The sequence below is a fragment of the Falco punctatus genome, assembly GCF_963210335.1.
Source record: "Falco punctatus genome assembly, chromosome: 15".
Taxonomy (NCBI): Eukaryota; Metazoa; Chordata; class Aves; order Falconiformes; family Falconidae; genus Falco; species Falco punctatus.
The window spans coordinates 10,706,517-10,728,162 of NC_137595.1; the positions used below are offsets into that span (position 1 = coordinate 10,706,517).

Here is a 21,646-nt window from a genome sequence, read left to right on the forward strand (position 1 = left end):
TTGCAGCGACTGAGGCTTCCTCATCGCTCCCCAAAGGGTGCAACGCACTCTCAGAGTTATCACTGCAGGAGAGAAAATGATAGAGAAACTGATGAGAGACTTGTTGAACATAAATTAAAGGCCCTTAATCTGCCAACTCAGTCTCTTAGAACAAGGTGAAGTAAAAGGTGGCACATCAAGAAATATAATTACTTACCTTCCAGCTGAAATAAATTATAAGATCTTAAGCCTAGCAGACAGTTCTGAAGCCTGCAGGAGCAGCAGGTAAATGAAAGGTAGCTGCTCTGCAGGCTAGATAGTTCTTAAATCCCTCCTCATTCTTTTCTACACTTCTGTAAGTTGCAAAAGGGACTAAAGAGTTGTTTCCAAGACATCATGACTGCACAAAATAAAAAAAAAAAAACCAGCAAGAAGTGCTCTTACACCAGTCCTGCATCTCTCTGGACATGTTTTTCCTTCAGCTGAAGCACATGATTTATAATTTTGGGAGACAGCTAAATGGAAATGTTCTCTCCTTCACCACAGCAATGAGTCACCTTCCAGTAAGCTCAGTTACACTTTTCTATGGGCAATGGTGAGGAACAGGCCACCTTTCAGCATCGCTAAATCAAGGCTGATTCACAGCGATGAAGGAAACTGCCTCAGAGAGCCTGGAAGGAGCTTTACCTCCCATCCTGACCATTCTGCTAGTGAATAAGCAAAGGGTGATCATTTCACCTGGACCTCAGCAGCGTGCAAGACAAAGCGGCGTAACCCAGCGAGGGTTATGGACCCAGGGAGCTGGCTGAGGGACTGCAGTCCTCACGTACCTCCCAGCAATGCAAATGACTGATCTGTTGAAATAATGATTTGTGTTTCAATTTACCTTTTTCACCTTAATTTCTGTAAATTCCTTGGTATGTCAGCTATTTCTCAACAGAACTGAGAAACAGAAGAGAGGAAATCAAATGACATTAAGTGAGATATAAAAATGAAATGGTTGAAGAACTGGCATAAACCTGAGGAAATAATTACAAAACTGTCATCCACAATGTCATCAAGAATAGAGTCATACATACCCCCAGGCCTTTACTAAAGAAGGTCTAATACCAAATCAAGAGGAGGAGGAGAAAGAGACTTTCAACATTTCACACGAGTTGGAAGCTAATCAAAATTCAGCTATGAAGATGGCATTTCCTTTAAATGAGTTTCCCTTCAGCTTGTCAAAATGGTGATAGTTTTAAACAGATTGTACTTTGCAGTTTAATTACTAATGGATTTTTGTTTTGTTCTTTGGTGATCTTTAATTTATTGTAGGTATTAAATTAACATAACAAAGCAAACAACCATTTTTTTCTCCTCTTAAGACTTACTTTTACAAGACATTAGAAATATTAACAAAAACTTCTAAAAAGCCTAAAATTACTGTGTGGAAAAACTTCTAGATAAACAGTACGAGTGAACATTTCAGCATTTATTATACACACACAAATTAGATTTACTATTCCAATGGATCCCTGGGCTTGGAGACACAAGGCCATAGACTCCTTTCTCCTCCACATGCTCTTAGCTAGAGACACCAGGATTTATTCACTGTTAAGGAAAACTATAAGGAGCCACTCAGAAGAAAGCAAAAAAGGCTTGCCTTTCCAAAGAAGAAAGTGGGAATCTGAGAAGAAAAAAAAATAATGGAAATGCCAGGGAATATGAGCTGCTTGTAACCTGCAAAGAGTACGATTATAAAAGTCATGCTTGAGAAGCAAAGCCTTGCCCTGTAATAAATACAATTTTTTGAAAGCGTTTCTCTTCATGGGAACAGAGTGAATTTACTGTATCCAATTATACCTTCTCCAGGAATCAGGTGAGTGAAATACAGGGCAATGAGAAATGTGGTACCTGCCCTGTGCTCAGCCAGCTCAGACTGGAGCTCCAATATGCTCATAACCACTGATGTACTGCTGCGAAAACAGCCCCCTGTGCTTCATAGGTGACTGACAACAGGACAGATTGTCTAAGCACCAACAGCGGGAGCATCCCTTTGGGGCCAGAGGAGGTGAAATGCCTATAATAGTCTTACAAGGTTCTCTGCCACCCCCAGCACACTGGACAAAGGAACAGGTTAACCATAGGCAACCATTAGCAATGGTGGCCCAAACGATGGCTCACATCCTTCCCCCGCCCCCCCCCCCCCCCCCCCCCCCCGAAGTGCCTAGAATTTTCCTAGAAATGCTGGAGAAAGGCTCGTCCACACAGGTGCAGCCTCCTTGTGCACTCCACCCAGGAATTACAGAGGCTTTTCTGTTCATGCAGCAGCAAATGCCAGGTCAGGTGCTACAGACATTGAACTTGCCTGGCCCTTTACGCTGTCCCTGTGTCTGCCTAACAGAGAAAAGCAGCCCCCCACCTATGATACTGTTTATCAAGTAAGTATTATTGGATAAACAAATATAAATGGTAGGTGAGAAAAAAAAAAAAAAACCCAAATATTTTCCCAATAACTTAAAATGCCGAAAAGGAAGATTAATGTCTTTCATGGCCTGGAAGAAGGAGAAAGTTTGTGTCCATAGTTACTAAAACTACAGCAGGGTTTTGAAAGTATCTAACTTGAAAGAGAGAAGAAAAATATGTGGTTATTACATATTAGCAGCAGCCTCTGAGGACATAAAAGAAATAAAAAAAACATGACCTAATGAGAGCAAAGAGATGTGTTATCAGAGGTACCACCCAATGGGCTGATTGACAAGAAGGTCATTTCCAGTGCAACCTTAGGTCGCTCTTCTGGACCAAAACAGATTACAGCAGAGTTTGAAAACTCATAGCAATGACTTGTTGCTATGGCTATGAAAAGGAAAGAGCTATCTTTCCTCAAAAGCATACTCAAACAGGAGGACAAGCTACCAGGATTACAAGCAATACAGAAATGTGCAGGTTGAGATTTTAAAAATGGTTTTCAGCATCTAAATAAGACACCTTCCCTCCTGCCCATCCCGCTCTGGTAAAAATCAGAGGCTCCAGGCTGCCCCAGCAGCTGCAATCAAAGTAATAGAAAGTCTAAACCACACATTTCCTAACAGAGGTCATCATCTCATCTACTATCCTTCACTAGCTAATTTCAAAGCTACTTACAAAAAAAGGTCCACATCAACAAGATAATGGTGGCTCAGAGAAAGAAGGGACTTGCTGTCTCAAGGAGGAAAAATACGGGTAGTTTCAAGAAAGCAGGCCTGCCTACCTTAGCTTTTTTTGCTTGCACATGTCTGGCAAATCTGATTTTTAGTTTCAGTACACAAATGCCCTCTGTCTTTTCTGAGATTTTGCTTCTAACTGCAAACCTTAATTCCATGACAGGGTTGTAGTGGCAAGCTATATGGATAACAAGTTATTGTAATAATTTCCAAATATTCTAAGCTGGTCACGTGAAGAGGAAATCAAGCCACAGCAGCTTTTCACACAGAGCTAATCTATACCAGTTTAACGCTTATTTACGGTCATAGGTATCTATGGTAACAGCAAATTATATCCCATTGCCACAGTGCTCACACTTGTTCCTTCCTTGTCTTTTACGCAATCTACTGGGTGGGACTGAAGAGACCCACGAGGGCACTCAGTCAATACATCTCCCAAATTACAATGGAAATGCAGTATCCTAGCACACAGCATGCTTTCCAGAGCCGAGCATGGAGGCAGGGAGCAGGGATCCTGCCCTCACTTCTGAAGGGATTCCCAGAAGTTAACAAGCCTTGTGGTCAGCAAGTTCAATTTTGTTGATTTTTTCGCTGTAAAGTTTTTATCTGCTCTACCCTGATTTTAACTCTCTATTTCAGGCATTTCCCTTGGCTCTGCCATTACCTGCTCATACACCAACATCTACCACCCCGAGAATTGCCTCAGTCCCAGACACATCACAACTCCTCCCAATTCTCATCTCTCCCCTAATGCTTTTCTAATGTCTCTCCCCAAAAATTAAACTGTTATTCCAGATTCACTCTTGCTATCACAGCAAGCAGCGTCTTGCTGCTCCTTTCTTCCAGGGCTCAGCACTGACAGATTATAGTAGTCATTCCTGCCACCTTGTCGTGTCATGCAGTCATGCCCATTTCTTAGTCCTTTATTACCCCTACATCTCCCAGAGCTTTACTAGCCTTTCGCCTCTCAGTTCTGATTTATATATCTTGCATTACAAGCCCTAAGTTCATTAGTTTGTCCTTTCACGGAATGAATCTCAAAGTAGTTTTTTGGCTGCATTTGGAATTTCTCTAGATACCTCTGAATTTTTTCCTTGGCATTTAGAGAGGCATCTAATTTACTATAATCTGCCACTTCTGATATAGCACTGTTTGTTCACTCTTTCAGATCAGCAAGGGACATATAAGCATTTGGAAAGAAAAAAAAAAGAATAAAAAAAATTATGATTTATTGGAACTCCATTCAAATCATCCTAAGAGTGAACAGGACATTCTCTTTTTCATGAGGTTGAAGGTGCTGAAGCATTTAACAGGTACTGAAGGAGACCACAGCTAGCGTTAGCCACAGTGATGCACATAGACTCCCTAGCAGATGTTCAGACATCAGCCCAGGGAATTCAGGCATATGATTTTGCATTTAATTGCCCCGATCCAGAAGAGGGATAACAGAAAAATAACAGAAAAACAGAACTTATGAAACTGTAAACTCAGGATTGAAAACAACCTTCTCTGGAATATATTTCCATTCCAGTTATCAGAGCAAAGTCCTGTAAGTCACAAGAGGGTAGTTTCTTAAATATTCAGGAGCAGAAGTCATTAATTCTGTACATATTGCTGATGTTTAGAACTTCTTAGAAATAATTGAGAAATTCTCCAGGGCTTGCCGTTTAACCAGTTATGACTTACCGCAGTGGGAAACACACACAGCATGAGAGTGTTCGATACGTAGTGGTTATTACCTGCTGTGCATTTTGAAATGGCACTCCAGAAGCTGGGAGAACCCATGTATTTTCAGATAGAACTTGAAGAAATCCAAGATGTAAAATATCTTACAATTCTAAACAATATATAAATTAAAAGCAAAGCCAAGAAACCTTTGAAGATAACTGACAGAACAGAAGACAACTTTCTGAAGATTAGAATGACAAGATAATAAATTATTTTAAGTGATAAATCCGTGCAGGAGCAAACATACAAAATCTTAAAATAAGCTATGATAATTCACAGTGGCTAAGAAATACTTACAAAATGTTCACTGAACACTTGGTCAGAATGCTGATTAACAGATTATGGAACTGCAAAATGTTACGAAGCTGCAAGTCCAGATCCCCGAAACTCTTCCAGAAACCACTAATTTCATGAAAACTAAACGTGAAAGAATTTAATGTTCTCTACTCAAAAATGGATGAGAGACTAAAAAAAAAAACACCCCACAGTCTTGATGAAAAGCCACACCATTCGGAAAACACAGAAAGGCAATAGCTAACCACCTCTGCCTTCAGATCAGGTATCAGGAATGGCAGAATGCATGGCTCACCTTCCATCATTTACAAGGACAATCAGAAAAAAGTCAGTCTTTCCCAGATTTTCTACAGAATTTTTTGGATTTCAGTTCCATTAGATTATCTTTTTGCTCAGATAATCCCAAACGATAGCCACTACATAGTGCAGATGTTTACTTCTCCTTATTACTAGCCATGTTAAAATTATTACCCTCTCTGCAGCATTATTTATGCAGTCCACTCTTCCCACTAATCTGAGTAGAATCACAATTCCTCAAAAGCTCATTTAGCTAATAGAAGATGTTATTTACAGACTCACTGTACCAAGCCTGTCAGTATATAAAACAGAGAAGACAGTTTGCAGCCCCATGGCCTAAGCATACGTGACACCAACAATAAGTTACCAAAACAAAATAGCATTTTAGTAAAAACAGATACAAAAATTCAAGTGCCATGGTTTTCATGAGTTTGGAGAGTTCAAGCTGTCAAGTGCCAGTAGGGTGGAAGGTGAAAACTATCGAGAAATTCAAGGTTCTGCCTACCCAGTTCGTTTGCTGCTCAGGTACTAGCCCTGCAGCACATTGCATAAATGGGACATTAAAATGGGGAGGAGAAAGAAGATGCGTGGCAAAAAGCAGACAGGAGAATAGTGAAGAGAACAAGTTGTTATTTCATTACAGATTTTTTTATTCAGCTTTCCTTCCAAGGAAGTCTAAACATAACATTTATCTCTGTAATGTCACACTGCTGTTCTTTGAAGATATTCTTAAAACTCAGCAGCGGCCAAGAATTTGGCAAAAATTTAGGAAAAAAATCCCCACCAGCAGTTTGGAAATACAGCCCTGCTCCCATGGCGTGTTCAACAATCTTCCACACATCCAGCCTAATCCATTTGATCTCTGTCTTCAAAACTTTCATAAAATCCAGGATTAGATGCTTCTACAACAAACCACGGGTGCTAGTCATTTCCAGCGATTGCAACCTGATCCAGCTTTTCTAGAATGACACATACCACCTCCCTGTACAGCTCTTTCGTAGATATGTCCTTTACCCTACTGAGCGCTCTAGGGTCAGCCCGTGGGGAGGCTCCAAAGATCAATCACCCAAGAAGGTAAAATAAACCCAGTTTATATTTACCAGGCACCTTGGAAATGGCTTAACAGCTGTTCTCAGTTCTTACATGAAGCAGTCACTGTAATTCCCATGTTAGAAGGGGGGAAAAAAAATAAATCAAACAGGTGAATGTCTCTTGGTCTGATGGACTACAGATCTCATGGCTGCGGAGATCTGTCACTTTATAGAACACCTTTGGCTAGTAGCAATCTTTCAGAGCCTCACAAACACGTGTATAGGAACATGGTGCCTTAATTAGTTCTGTTGCTAACTAGGCCCCTTTGTAATGACTATACCTGCAGCTCTTTAAGTTAACAAGAAGTGAACCTCCATCCAGCTGTGCAGCAATTTGACATCTTGTACTACCTAGTGAGCTTGAAAGCTTCAAAGTACAATATATTGCTTTCCCCCTTCCCTCTGTCTCAAGTGACTGCAATTTTTTTCAGCATCTAGAATAAGACTCCTTTCCTTACATCCTGAAGGAAAAGCCAATTACACCGTTTTTCCATTCAGTTTTAGCTAAGAATTTGGAACCCTTGGTTGGGGCTTTAAATTAACATGCCCCTTCTGAAACTCAGTGAAATGCAGGGGGTAAAGGGTAATGCTGCACAGGACCACCCATGCAGAGACTCTGCCTGCTTAGATGTATCTGCCCAGTGCTGGTAAATTCATGGAAACAGCTTAGATATCTGCAAGGGCTTCAGCCCTAGGGTTCAAAACTAGACAAACTGTGTGTAAAAGCCATATGATTGGATAGCCTGGATTTCAGGGTCAGCCAGCAAAGCATATGAAAGACGTTTTCCTGAAGCTTTCTACAATCTCTTAATGTCTTGTTTGCTCCAACAACATGAATTCTGTCAAACCCTAAGTATTGTGCACAATACACAGGCATTAAACACTGAAGAGAACACAGCGCACTCTGGAAGTCTGTGGTCTTCCAAATTAACATAGGACATGAAAATACCATTTACCGAATCATTTGAGAACCTGGTTCAAGCATACAGGCATGTGGTGGTAAATTCCCACACAAGGTACCACCCCAAAGCACACTTGTTTCTATTATTTTTGATAATGTAAGACACCTGGAGATAGGCTGTTCCTAGCCAGGACACCAACATACCCTATTATGGAGCCCAGAAACAAGCTCTCAATGGTGTGGATCATTTATAGTTCCGTTTTGCTCAAATGTCCCTTTGTGTGCCACTCTTTGAAGACTCTGAGACAAGGGTCTGTAATTGTCCCCCATCAATCAGCTCTTGGGTTGTTTCCTGCAGACGGACAGCCAGCGCCATCTCAGAACTTTCTTCTGTGTTGTTTTTCTTCTCAGCTTTCTCACATTCATTATATTTCATGGTGCTAGTGAGGACAGTGAAAATACAAGACTAGTACCCTTGGTCTGGAGCTTCCCTGGTGTTTCTCAGCTTATCTGCTCCTTGTGTCTCTCTCAAGCACACCCAGACCTTCAGAAGGCCAGAGCAGAAAAGTTGATCTTTCTTCCTTGCATCTGCCTTTTTAACACAAATTTCTGCATGAAGATTGCTCTTTTCTCAAATGAAGTTTTCATAAGGAAGTTTAATAGCTTCTTACAGGCACCTTTTCCTCCAGACCTGCAAAACCAGGTGACTTCCCCCGTCCAGCTGCAAATGGTCACCCACTGGAAGGGGCTTATGTTACGGAGCTCTCCAGGATTGCTATTTCAGGGTCTAGAAGGAATTTTTCCAGAATGACCAACCTGACCAAGGAGGCAGGATGAGCCTCTGGTTGGGGAAAAGGAACATAAATTTCTCCTTATTTAAGGAAAAAACAAATGAGAGGAGGAAAGTCCCAGTGTTGCGAGATGATCTAGTTCTCAGAAGTCAAAAATCAGGTGACTTGAAAGTCTTCTAGTCACTGCTGAGGGCTAAGCTGCAAATGGAAGGGTTTGGCTGAAGGTAAGGGTGCCTCAGGCACGGTGGTGTCCTGAATATCCAGGAGACTGGGTCTTCCCTTGGGGAATTGTCCAGTGTTAGATATAAAGGGAACACTGGATACATACTTGCATACATATATACATACTTACATATGGGCAAATATATATATACAAAATGTGTCTCATGCATTTAAATATCTATTCATACACATACATAGTTGTATGTATATGAAAACCTCCATAAAGGTTACTGCTTTGATATTTCAATTCAATATCAATTTCAATATTATCCTTTATCTATGGTGTAGCCAAGACACAAAACATTTAAAACAAGTTTTGTTTAACCAGTCAGCTGTTACATTTCCCCAGAGGCAACTGTACACAACAGATTTTTGCTATTGCAAACTTAATTAATCATATCTTATATCAGTGCTACATTGGAAAACCTCATTGGATTTATTGATTTGTTCTTTTTTTCCTTAGGTCAAGTTAAAACTTTCTTATGTAGATAAATATAGCTTCAGGGCTAAAAGACAATCCGAAACACATTCAATTTGAAGTTTCTTCCTGGATACTGTGTTATAGGTTATGCTACCTGATGGCCAAAATTGAGAAGCTAAAATTCATCTTCAGAGATAATTAAAAAAATTCAACTGTGAAATGAAACTATCAGCATGCCTCCTTTTAACTAACAAGATTAGAGTTACAAAAGCTGCGAGCTTATACACTTCTCACCAGCGTAAGTCCCTGCAGAACTGGAAGCTTTATAAAAGATTTCAATCTAAACCCACAATATGTGAGTATGTCTGAAACACCTAGAAGCAAGTTCTTTTATTTTATTGAGGCATCACACCAGGAGACACCACCAGACCATCCAACAGGACAAAAACCAAAGACGTGTGGGACCAAGGACTTGAAAAGCTATTACTACACCTGCAGCACACTCTGGTAACCCCGTTTTGGGCATTTCCTCTTGCTCTTAGTGGACTCAGTGATATATTGAAACAAAATACACCAAACCATGAGGTTTGCACATGCCAGTTGGGCAGAGCACAGTCTACCCAGCTCTTATACACAAAACACTCGCGAAAAAAAATGCTAAAGCAGTGCTGAATCACTTTATTAATTAACCACTAGTGCCTTAGATAGGCTTATCAACTTATTTATATGTATCCAAATATGTTACTTGGGCACGAGGGTTCACAGTGTCCATCTCAAAACTTTGAAAATTTCCATCTTCGATTAAAAAAGTAAAATGTAATCTCTCAACCCCAAATATACATTAGAAGGAAGAGAATTCTCTTTCTAACAGTATTTAGCTTGCAAAATACCTTTTCAGTGACACAGCTTCTGGAGCTCCTATAGAGTTTGAACCGACAAACAGTGCTTATTCCTCCTTACTGTAGTGGGAGGCTGCGTGCATTTGGTGTGTTTGGAACAGGAGAAAGAAGGAATACTGATGGGCTTTTGGATGTGAAATTACTGTACTGCATGTACTACATGGGATCCATTGCCAAAAAACTTATAAATCGAGGCTGTTTCAACACATGCAGCCCCAGCACTCATTCCTACAGTAGACTGGGATAAACAGTCCCAGTGTAATCCTGACAGGCTGGCATTTGCTCTCCAGGATCCCAGCCACACTGCTGTGGTCCTGGAAGCCATCTCTGGTACTCTGATGTTTACTGCACAGATTTGAGAAACCCACTAATACAAACCCTCAGGACAGAGGGTAATGGAGCCAAACAGCAAAGGTCAACAGCTAGAAATTATTGAAGGAAAAACAAAAGCAGGATCGCACAAAAAGATTTTAGCATCTCATGGAAAATCCCTCTTACAAAGCATTCCATAGTAGTAGGAAAAAACCTTAAATATTTTGATGACACTTCATTTTCTAGCTTGCTGTTTACTGCTTAAACAAATACACTAATTATGTTAATACTTTCAAATGAAAAATTCTGTTCCTTAAATAATTTCAAAAGCTGTAGCAAGTTCAATTTCTCACTCTAAAAAGCAGCTTTGCAAAAGGGATTGAAGTTGTTTCTGTCAGTCTGATAGTGCTATTCCAGCACAGACACACTGACAGTTCAGCTCTGCTTCAGCATCCTTAGGTGCTTACACAGCAGCAAAAGCAGCTGGACCAGGCACCAGAAATACTGACAGATTTCCAGTTGCGCCCCTGATTTTCTGTAAAACGGGAATAACAAGATTTAGACTCCTCATCAAAAGGATGTACCTTGAAATCCATTGCTCACTGTAACAGCCTAACTACATCGCTTAGACATCCACGGAATTTAACACCATACCGTTGCAAGAATTCTGTATTAAAGACAAGATGACACTCAAACCTCTGAACTAACACCTTCAACAGCTGGACAAGCCCCCCTAACATTGCCATGCATATTCGGTGGGCTTTTACCAGATATAATCATGAAAGTACTGAAACTCCCAGCCACTGGAGTGGCTGCACCACACATACATCCTTTGCAATGGATACTGCTACGAAGTGCCAGCTGCTGGCAGGCACCATCTTATTTTATTGGTGTCCTAATTCTCCAGGCAAGTCAGACAATGATTTCCTGATCCTTTCCTGCGTTCACAATTTCCCCTGTGCCTGCAATATCTGAATTTTCTTCTTGGCAACCACAAGGCTCTCTGACATTCGCACTTTTGTCTTCATTTCAGAGGCATTTCAGCAGCATCACAAGAAAGTCAGAGGTACAGTGAAGCATAAGGGAAGGCAAGTGCCTCCCTGTCTGCCCCAAGGATGGATTGCCATGGAGATGGCATCTCCTGGGTGAAGAGGCTTAAGCACATTGCTGTTTGGTACTCATGCCCTCATGACATGTTTCAACTGACTTACCATTGGGCAGGGTGCCATTCGAATAGGCTGGAACAAGTGTAGATGGTTAGAAAATGATCTTCCCATAAATCATTTTTGCTGGTGGCAGCAACTGCACTCCCCTTCCTGTTCCTGAAGAAAAAGGTCAAGATTTGATCTCTGCCAAGTTAACTGAGCTATGAAACCACAGACAAAGGGGCTGGTGCTGCTGTTACTGCCCATTTTCGTGCAGTAGTGGCATGGCACATCTCACCTGCAGACTCCTCATTGGTTCCTTAGCTCCTGCATCTTTCCCAAATCTACACTCAGGATGCAGGAGACAGGTTTTCAGCAGACTTATAGGGAGTGAGTAGTTTAGGCAGAGGATATGTTATAGCCAGTTCTCTAACCCGTTTGATAGCTGATGCACAAGCATCTCCCATGGCAGCCTCACTAAGTTGCTCTGACTTCACTAAGTCAGAAGTGAATGCTGTTCATTTTCTTTTCTTTCCCATCTCCACACAGATGTTTTCTTCTCTCTTCAGGGTCCAAAATGCTTGTGGTGACATCCAAAGCAAACAAGAGGATACACGCAAGCAGATAGCCAGCAGGAATCAACAGTTAGTGAGAAGATGCTCTTCCAGAAAGCAATGCGGGCAGGAACTAAATTTAGGTTTCTGAATCACTGTGAAGGTGCCTGCCTTGCTTCACTACCACAGCTGAGTTAGCCCAGATGATCAGCTTCCTAGCCAACACATGAGTGCCCAAATGTCAGGGTGCCATCTCCCTCCCCTCCTATCAATCTCCAGAACAGTCCTAATCTTTGCCCAGCCTCATCTCTAATCGAGGGCACCCTCCGTCCCTCATTAGACAGCTTCCCCCAGACACAGTTGCACAGGACAGATGCTCTGTGTGAGGACACAGAACATTATGGCAGGAAGGAAAACCACATCAAATCAAGGAGAAATCAGGATCTCCCCCGTGCACTGAATCACATTACAAATCCCCATAAAGACTATGATTTTCCAAGCAAGCAGCATCTCTTCTCTGGAAGAATTTGAAACATAATGATGCCTCCTACAACTTAGAAAAATTACTACCATGGGTAATTATATCATTCATAATGAAAAAAATGACAAGTTCTGACACGCACAAGGAAAGTGCGAGCGTTTAATACCGCACCCTGTGAAAAGGAATTAACAGTTTGCTCATTCAGTAATATCAGGCTTAGGATTCAGAGCAGTGGATGAACACAGTTTTGGGCAGTGTATGGTAAGTGGTTATCTTCACATGGAAAGCAGGAAAGCAAACTCACTGACAGGTCTGCTACCCCAGGCGAGCATCAGCCAGCAAAAAGAACACATGCACAAGTGGCGGCAACAGGCTGCCCTGAAAATAAAAAGTTTAGTTTTGCTGAAGAAAAAAAAAAGTACCCTCAGTAATTTAGATGCTATACAACACACATGAACTTTAATTCTAGGTTACTAAGTCACACCTATTAAAAAAAACCAGTGTTTCTTGTAGCATTTCAGTGACTTACACTGTTCTAATTTCAGATTAAGTTGGCAAGGAAAACTGGGGGGGGGAAGCAAACAAGTATCTATGTATCCACGTGATTTTATTTTTTTTCTAAATAAAAATTAGTTCCCACACAGCAAGTCAGATTCTGAAGTGCCACACTCATTTTTGGCTCCTAGCAACTGTTACATAGATCTGGTTCAGACACAGAGCAGTATTTTTATAAGCATTTCCACAAAAATACTTTTTTGTCTGTTCCAGTTCAGAATGGTAACAATATGAAGGAGAATAAGATTTCTCAGAAACATCCATCTATTCAAATGTGAAATTTCATTGAAAACATCCCTGTGATGGCAAATTTCTATAGCTTCGATCAGCCCCAATAACTGAGTAACAGAAAGGAGTATTCACCCTGCTTCCTTGTTGTACCAAGATTTCATCTCTCCAGAAGTGATTGAAGACCCAGACTCTCCATCACATCCTTTCTCAATCTGTCCTATACAGAGTAGCTCAGTAAGAACAGCTTGTCCTCCACCCTTTACATTCATCGTACATAATATTCTAAAATCATACTTCTATTCAGACAACCATGTTCCCTCCTGCCCCAGCCCATACCCTTGAAAAATCAAAAATAGAAAGACTGGAGTAGGAAGAAATGAAGCCAAAAGCTAATCTCCTCAGGCACAAATTTTGGCTCTAGTTCTTACCATCCTCAAAGGACACAGCCACCTGAGGGTGACGCGACAGCTCTGGGGCTTCTCCTGTGTATGTACCCATCGGCTCTGCAGCAAGCACCAGGGACCTTTGGTGAGCAGGTGAAAGAAGAGCCCAGAAGGGGAAAAAAAAAAAAAAAGTAGTAAATCATGGCTCCAATGGAGAAGCATAAGCTCACTCTCAGGCGTGAGATGATGAAATGAAGTGCCAAACTTCACCCTAATGATATGAATCACACGTTTGGCCCTCAGACAAACTTCTTGTCTTTCTTTGCTATTTAACATGAAAGCATTTTCACTGAGAAATCCTGCGGCACAGCAGGGTCATACTTCTCTGAAACTTTTCACACATTTCAAGTAAACACTTAAACACAGTCTAGCTACCTAAGCCATGCAACCTTTGCAAGGGAAACCACGCAGTACAGCTAAGATTTTTATACATGACTGAACATGTAAATGAACACATGAGCATGGATAAGAAGGTCTTATCCATCTGTGGGTGCGAGCTCATTGCAAAAACATCCATACTGGAGCAGAGACTTGCCAAGACAGGCTCCAGGGGGGTCGTGTAAGCAGGACTAGCCTGCCACAAAACTTCACTGGCTTTTAGCAAGTCACATCTGCCACCAGTTTCTCCCGCAATGAACCAGTAAGAACAGCCTTTCCTGGACTAACAAACAACACTGCAACAGAGCCACAAAAACCAGAGTGATACCAGCTTTATACAGGTGCTTCATGTTGACATGAAACTGCCCTAAAAGCAAGGAGTATTCAGCAGAAGCTAGAAATATCATTATCTGCGTACTTACAAATAAATGAGTTAAAAGAACACATGGCCAGGTCTTTCCATGATCTGTGATGGAAAGAGGATAAATTAGGCATGACATTTCAGAGGTCACGCCTAAATGACTCTGGAGTCTCGACTCCATTTACAAAAATGACAATTAGCAGAGACACAGGAATCAGAACCGCCTGCAGTAAGAGAAGCATGAGCATAGCACATTTTGGCAGCCCTGCGTGAGCTTTAATGGGGTAACTGTCATGTAACAGCAGTGTTCTAGTGACAGTGAAATGGGAGCTGCTTAATCTCCTGGGTTTGTGGCATTGCACTGAGTATAGTGGTTGGGATATCTTCACATGGTGAAATGCTTCTCTGCTATTCTGTTCAAGACATGAACAAGTCTAATGTAGGTCTTTATTTGCTATAGACACGCTCTTATCTCTATCCTGTGAAAATGTTCTCTAGTACTGTCAGTGCTAGGACCTGGCAACACAATTTCTTCCTAGAAGCAAGCCAGGCTGTGACAAGGGCTAAACAAACACAAACCAAAATGCAGGACACATGCCTCTGTGAAAGCCTTCTCTCACAGAGAGAAGTTCCTAAGAATTTGTGTCCAGAATGGAAAGCAAGAAAGGAACATTGAAAAGGAAAGGAGAATCGTAAAGAAAAAAGGGAGAGAGATCATTTCACTATAGGAAATGCAGAAGTGATGGGACAGAGTAAGAACACACTGCATGCTGAACATGCTACAGCACAACAGTAAAAGTAAAAAAATGTGACAGATACAGAGGATTAAAACATACAGCATATTCCCCTTAATTGCATGCTATCTTGGGGACAAACAAAACGAGAACAACAATGAAAAAATTACTTCTTCCATAAACTAGATCCGTAATAACAGTTAGGACCTTGGGTTGGTCAGAGTTAAATGTCTTGGCACTCCAGAGAGGTAGGGAGCACATTACCGGCCTGCCATCTTCACATCTGTTCTTACATGACCACACTTTCCCAGCACTGAGCCCCAGTGAGAGATGCACTCTGAACTGGCAGCAGCATGCTGTCAGTGGGGAGGAGGGATGAACGAGGCAGGAGCTGCTCACAGGCACGCAGCTGAACAAACTGCCCTTGGGACAGCCCATACCACAGCAACAAACCAGCCCTGCAACAGAAACCCCAGGCCAGCAACAGCCCCAGAGAAGACCCTCTTATTCCCCCAAACACAGCTCATTCCTCTAAAGTGTGTTAAGAGATGACAAACCCACCACCTCTCCAAAGGACTGACATTCCCCTAGATTCCTGGGTTTATTGGTGGCTTTTACGTCCTGGACTCCACAGAGGGTTCATCTGGGGAACCAGCATCCAGATTAGTAGAAGGAGACAGAAGTGGGGCTGGTGCTTCTGGCTGTCCTTGTCCTCAACAAAGGGTTTCTGTACACCGTCACTGGGGAGAGCAATGTGGACAGAGCTGCTGGAAGGGTTTGCCTCACCCAGAACAGCTATTACTTTGCTCCTCTCCCAGAATACCTGCTGGAACCTAAGTATACTTGGCCCCTTTGCAATCCTAGCTTGCATCTTTTGCCTACGGGTGTCAATATATCCCCTCCTACCCTCTCCACAGAACGATGCATATGCACAAGCCGTTATATTTTTTCACCCCCCTCTCAAATTTCCGCTTCTCTTTCCTTCTGTCAAAGTACTTCTGGTCCTCTCACCACCTCCAGCACAGAACAGTGCTACATTTTTAGCACATAGTACTTCACCTCATTATTTACATGTTTCTTTTTGTTTGGTCTATTATGTCTAGGGAGGAAACATTTCCATTAATGCATGCGGTGTTAATTCAGAGTCAGAAAATTTTAGTATCCTAAATACCAAATTCTCATGACAGTATCATTCTTCTACAAAAATAAACTAGTTTAAACAGGAAAAAAATGCACATATGCATATGTGTAGCATGGTGCAGAGTCAGAAACCATAGGAACAGAGTCCTCTGGAGCAGAAGCAGCATTGGCCTGAGCTAGGCAGAGAGGCTGCAGCCACAACCCCTGCCCTACCTGATGATGTTACTGCTCAGGAGTGGCTGTGACACTCTTTGGGCACTTGGGCATGCCTGCACCGTCTTACTCCACCTTTGCTAGTACACTGCGTGCAGCACATCGCTATACAGTTATTTTAACATGACACGGCTGTGAGGTGATTGGCTTTCAGCAGGGCTAAGATGGTCAGGATTAATAATAAGTGCTTTATCACAGAGGAAAGCACCGTGGTTTTGCAGCCAGCTCAGTTGGAGCTTTCTGACCACAATCCCACAGCCAACCTCCATCTAAGAGTAGTCTAAGCCCTGCTTTGGCTCTGGACAGACCGTGACTGTGGGAGGTGTAAAAGTGAGCCCAGACCTGCTTACAGGGAAGCTGCTGCAGAAATCCCAGGCAGTACCCAGAGCCCTGCCAGGGTTGGTACAAGTGCTAACAGGATAGCGGCAAAACCAACCATCACTGCCAGGATTACAGTCGCACCAAGCTGCGGGAACCTATTAGTGCAGCCAGATATTGGCATTCCTGTGAAATATCTTTCTCCTTCAACACCGCCTCACTCACAACTCCAGTGCTTTATGATGGGCACAGGGCACTATCCTTGATCTTCTGCAGCCCTAGTAAGACAGTCCTCTTACAGCTTACACCCTGTGGGTGTTCTTCCCTCCCAGGGGCTGGCAGTTTGTCTCTGCAACAGACAGTACAGCATCCTCCAGGAGCTCAGGAGGTAGGGAAAGGTGAGAAGTGGAGGAGTGCTAAGCTAGACCTGTTCCCTCCTCACTCTGCCCATGCATGAACCCAGCACAGGTGGATGAAGAGGTGGCCTGGGAGGGATAACAGTAGAGCATATCAACACTACAGTCACTGTTAGGATGCTCAACAGCAAGGGAAAACAAGTTCAATCTCATATATTCAAGGCATATGCTGCCTCTGATCTATAAAAACAATAGCAGCAATACTTTACAGAGAAGAACAGAACCAAACAAACTGAGCAGTTATGCAAATTCTGTGCAGATGTCTCAAAAATAACAATTTCTACTACAATGAATATTACTTTGTTACTGTATTTTCTGTACATTTTTTCATACATACATTGAGTACAGCATTTCCAGCAATGTACATTGATCTTCTCTGAATGGAAACTACCAAGATAACGGGCATCTTTGAAATATGGCAAAGGAATGAGACAAGATGCTGACTGGTTAGTGCAATTCTCAAAATGTCAAGTATTCCTTTAAAGGAATAGATGAGCTTATTAGATAATTACTGCATTAAGATAAAGACATTAAAGTTTGTATTTATTTAGGGCAGAAGCTTCAAGAACACCTGAGTCATCAGACAAAGCAACAATTACAAGTGGTTACAGTCCTTGCAAGGCATTCCCTCTCCTCCCCTTTTCTTTTTCTGCCATGACCTACAGACTGTGAAGACTTTTCATCAAAACATATTTGCTGACCATTCACACACACAGAAATGAGGGTCACATCACCCTGGCAGTGTCCAGACAAACAGATGAGCTGCTGGGGGATGCACAGGCAGACCGGGGCAGGTGCCTGGTCTTGCTGCTCACTGCCTGTATTCAGAGCAATGTTCTCACTCTTCCCAAAGAAGGCAGCACTGTGAATCACTGTGCCATCTTCAAACTCTGAAGAACACCCGACTAAAATTCAACTATGATAAACTCTGCTTTAATCCTTTTAAGTTTTGGTTGGACTTGAAAGGATAAGGCATTATATTCTTACTGCATTTCCCAAATACTGGCAGCTCCTCTTTCCAGTTATTTTCATTTTTATTTTGCATATAAAAGTCAATTCTCCATACATATTATAAGCATACTACTTTTGAATTCCCTGAACAGGGTACAGACAGCAGCGGCAAGGGAAATTCAAATAGGAATATCATTTGCACAAGTGCTTTGAAAAGTCAGAATAGCTGTACAATAATGAAAATGTGTTGGAATGAATTCATTACCATCTGTCTTTATTTTGCTAACCAGCTCAATCAGACACCACAAATATACTCAAACATGAGAAAAATATTTAAATTATTTGTGCTACATTTTTTTCGCAAAATGTAACTCTCAGTGTCACTGTTTTTATTGGGATTGAATCCCCATTAACAGCAGTGAATTCATTTGAGCACAGCCTTTGGAATATACCTATGCAATTTCAAATCCACAATATCAGCATAACGCAAAAAAGCCCACAGTAAAAGTTACAACATTACAAATATTTTAAAGGTATTCAACGAAGCATGACAACATACACCAAAAGACACTTCATTCCACAGTGTCAGAGTAATTAAGAAGCCCTACAGCTTTTGTAATTGCTGGATAGGAAAAAGCTCAAAACAAAAATATCAGGTAGTTCTACCACAACAGTTCTCATGCAAAGCATAATCCCATAAAGCGAGAAGGAAATGATGGAGAAAGAGGCAAACCAAGCAAAGAAAATAGACTGTAAGAAAAAGAAAATAATAAGGAGAAACTATCCAAAAACAGTTAATGGAAGAGAAGGAAACAAATGCAGAGCTTTGCCCTCTGCAGAGCTGCAGGATGGTGCCCTGGAAACCAGGCTCTTCCCGGACCCTGTCCTACACCCATGTGCCTTCACAGGTGGCCCCAGCCATTCCTGAACCACATGGACAAGGGCAGGAAAGGGGCCAGAGAGGGTTGCTTTGAGGGGAGACCATGCTGCCCAGAGACACTCCTCGGGAGATAAGGATTACTAGACCAGATCAGCCTCAGCAGCTGCCCAGAGGCAGCTCATTTCTTCCCATCCTTCACACGGGAAGATAGCTTCAATCCTTCCAGCCTCCAGTCCAGAGATGCAGAGCTACAGCAAGTGCCATCCCACCAAGCAGATCCTGCACCATGCTTAGCTGCCTGCACACCCATCACACGGCCACATGCTGCAACCCCAGGCTGCAGAAGTTTCACTTACTGCAAACTGGAGTCAGCAGCAGATCGTGGCTCTGCAGCAACCAAGGTGCAAGTTATGTTCAGGAGCTGGTACAGAGCAAAGGTTTACAGCATATATATCCTCCAGAGTTTGGTTTATGTTTAAAAAAAAAAAAAAAAGGTATAGCATTATAAATGTGAAATGCAACCCCTCCTCCCAGCACACCACTACACTGCTCCAGAGCTGTTTTCTCAAACATCAACAGGGCAGCAACCAGCACCAAGGAAACACCAAACTTTCTCACACCCACCTTCCTCCACTCAGTGCTCCTGATCCACTGGGCCACCAAAGCAGAGCAAATCTTCAGCAAGAGAAAGCTATTAAAAGGATGCAGAATGAAGGACTCCTAACAGCAGGCACACGTACACGTGCACACTCACAACCCACCTGGCACGCTTGCTGGCAGAAATACAGTGGCCAGAGCGCAGGCAGAAAGTGAAACCCTGCTGCTCCAGCCGAGCTGTTGCCTGCATCAGCAGCTGCCTGAGCACCAGGGCATGGGGCAGCACGTCTCACTCACTGGCACAAGTGATTTACAAGGGGAGAAAATTAGGAAAACCCACAGTGCTTTGTAGCTCAGATGCCTGCTCTACATTCATTTTTTGGAAAGGGGACCGAAGTCCCTAGGGAACATCTGGAAGGTAGAGGTTTGCAATCCTGTTCGTTAGTGGTTATTTAGGGCAAGAGGCTAAGTCTAAGTTCTCCCTGTATGACACACCTTGTAACGGGCTACTGTCCCCAGCACTCATTCCTCACTCCACCAGCCTCATACATATGAAATGCTGCTGCTACCACAAACAAGACAGAACTGACCGGGACTATTGGCAGCAACAAGCAAATTTCTTGCTGTACACAGTAGAGCTGCAAGCGCTTGCAGAGGAAAAGTCAGCACTTCACTGAGGTTCACAACTTTTATGGTGGAAATACATGAAGGAAAGCTCTGCTGACTCTTGGCATTTTTATTTTCTTTTTTAAGTCTTTTTTCCTGAGTTTTTATTTCCCACCACATGCAGACAATACTAAATTTGGAATTCTTCAGCTGTGCACAGCAGTAAAAACATGTCCTCTAATGCTGCCTCTTGTGAAATCTTTGCGTTTCTGGCACAGCATCTTTCTTGCTAGCACAAGCTAGAGATACAGAGAATTCCTCAGCACAATCTAGAGACTAAATTTATTTTATGTAAATAAATGTTTCAAAATAACTTGGGACTAGCAGCTGGAGCTATGCCATCAGGCACCCCAGAATACAGCCACCACTGCCAGGCTGAGCACAAACAGCTAAACCCAGTCTGGAGCAAGAGCTCCCAGAAAAGCCAAACAAAACACAGGAGCCAGCACCTCAACACCTGCCTGGGACACTGGCAATGTGGGATAGGTAACAGGAGACTTCCCTAAACAAGACAGAGAGGAAAGTCAGCATTGCTTCCAACATTAAAAAAGTCAAGCACGAGCCATACAGGGCCACTTGGAGGAGAACAAAGATCACAAATAGACTGTTACTGAAAGAAAAGATCTAAACATCTTCCTGAAAAGGAATTGGGAAAGCAAGTCAAGAAAAGAAAAGGAAAACTCAAAGCATCAAAAGAGATGTAAAACCTAAAAGGGATAGAAGCATCGGAAACAGTTTACTTCATTGAAAACTCTCTGTAGCTCACAGGCTGATAAATTGACATTTGCTGGGATATCTGTTTGCATTCCTTTTGCAGTTTAGCACTGATGCTCTAGAAGACTTTATTCACTGCTTTGGCTGTAAAGCCGATTTGCCACCAGAGGACCAAACACTGCATACCATCAAGTTAAGGATGTTCAAGCCTGGGAAGTTCAGCACAATCTAGGTGGAGGAGATTCAGTACAATGCCTTTTGAGAGCCACTCAAGTTCATAATTTTTCATCTAAATCCTTCATGAGGGAATGAGTCTTTCAGCATCCTTTCCTTTACAGAAAACTCATATAATTCAAAATGACAGAGATTAAATGCAACACCTCCCATTCAAAGAAAGCAAAGGTCAAAGCAAGATTCAATGTCTGGATCAAAAATAATAATAATAATAGTAAGTAGCTCTAACTGCTACATTGATTTAATTCTAAAGAGGTAATTAAAAAGAGCTCTACTAAAAAAGTTTAAAAGACAGATTTACAAACTGAATATGCAGACAACTGCATGTCAGAAGGTTGGGCACGTGGCACAAACAACAGGATGGCTGAGAGCTATTCCAGTTTGCTATTTTTCTTTGTCTAGATAGGAGGTTGACAGAAACTACAAACACAGAGAGAATATTTGATAAGCGAGTGCTCATTATGAAAAGATGGCTTAAAGTGCAGATGTTGAAGACTGGAATATGCCCCAATCCT

At 42.1% G+C, this 21,646-nt stretch overlaps 1 protein-coding gene across 22 annotated transcripts in view; it reads right to left on the minus strand.

Moving 5' to 3' along the window:
* Nucleotides 1–21,646, minus strand: part of HTR2C (5-hydroxytryptamine receptor 2C) — a 284,555-nt gene that overhangs the window by 154,141 nt on the left and 108,768 nt on the right. Inside the window, exon 1 of one of the 22 annotated variants that reach the window (XM_080365973.1) lies at nucleotides 13,515–13,569. The exons of 20 other annotated variants lie outside the window; for them this stretch is intronic. The gene's annotated coding sequence lies outside the window, so the exon portion shown is untranslated. Of the gene's footprint in view, nucleotides 1–196; nucleotides 2,159–13,514; nucleotides 13,570–21,646 lie in introns of those variants that run through there. One more of the 22 variants, XM_080365974.1, reaches the window with a different exon arrangement.